General features: G+C 43.5%; 1 long non-coding RNA gene across 1 annotated transcript; it reads right to left on the reverse strand.

Moving 5' to 3' along the window:
• Window positions 1-211: 211 nt before the first annotated feature.
• Window positions 212-999, reverse strand: LOC112140243. The gene is made up of 3 exons (XR_002918143.2): window positions 954-999; window positions 701-850; window positions 212-295 (listed from the first exon to the last, which is right to left on the reverse strand). It is a non-coding gene; the product is annotated as an uncharacterized LOC112140243 (long non-coding RNA).

The raw sequence follows: 999 nt of genomic DNA on the forward strand, positions 1-999 counted from the left end.
TTCTGAGTCGGATTCCAATTCAAACACGGAAAACAAAGACACATTTTAAATTTAGTTCTACAAGTTTGGTGTGTTCTTATGTTCTTGTCAGTCAGAAGAAGAAGCTGGTTTCCACCTTTTCAAGGGTCTGTGTGCCCCCTGAAGGCCACTTCATGGCAAAAGGTCAGTATCATTTGAAAAGAAAAAAGAAGAGCAAAAGGAGGATGGAGTGTCTCACCTGGTCTCCTTGTTGAGCCACCACAGTTCCTGCTTTGACCTGTCGCAGAGTCACTCTTCCTTCCAGCAGGCTGGGGTCCTGTGAGGGGGCACATGACCTGAAGTAACCTTTCCAAACCCCTATTTATAACAATCTCCCTACAAATATTGCAGTTTGTTATTGAATTACATCCATTTTATTCCAAAACCCTTTGGAAGTCCTATTTTCTCTTGACTGTCGACGACGTTAGCACATTATAAACATGAATTTCAGATATTGTGCTTTCAGGGCCAAATGCTGTTAGGACAGGATGGCAGAAAGTGAGTCGGTGCTGATTTTTTTATTCTGAGAAAGGATGTACACATGATAAATGGATGGAGGGGGGTTATCTCTCTTAAATACTTTTAAGGTCCCCTTTTTGGGCGTTATAGTAAAGCACAAACAATGACAGGAAGTCGTTAACGTGAAGGAGATTTTCCTGAAACGCTTGGTTCTCTGAGGTACCTGCAGTTGGATGACCTGCAGCAGGTCCTTTTTGGCAGCTTGAAAAATGGCGTTAACTTTATTGTGGGGCGGGATTTCTGCGATGGTGTCACTGTAATGGTAAACTGCAGACGGGGCAGGCTGCATTGTCACGCTCTTCTTCAGAATAGACTGAGGAGAAGAACAAGAAGCACAGTCAGCCCCTGGTTTACAGTCTATAGACTCAACAGACTCTAATAACAAAAGGGTAGAAAGAAAACTGTCCCGCAGAGACCTTCACAGGACTTTGAGAGAGACCCTCGTCTCTAAAATTAGTCTGG

The sequence above is a fragment of the Oryzias melastigma genome, unplaced genomic scaffold (assembly GCF_002922805.2).
Source record: "Oryzias melastigma strain HK-1 unplaced genomic scaffold, ASM292280v2 sc01124, whole genome shotgun sequence".
NCBI lineage: Eukaryota > Metazoa > Chordata > Actinopteri > Beloniformes > Adrianichthyidae > Oryzias > Oryzias melastigma.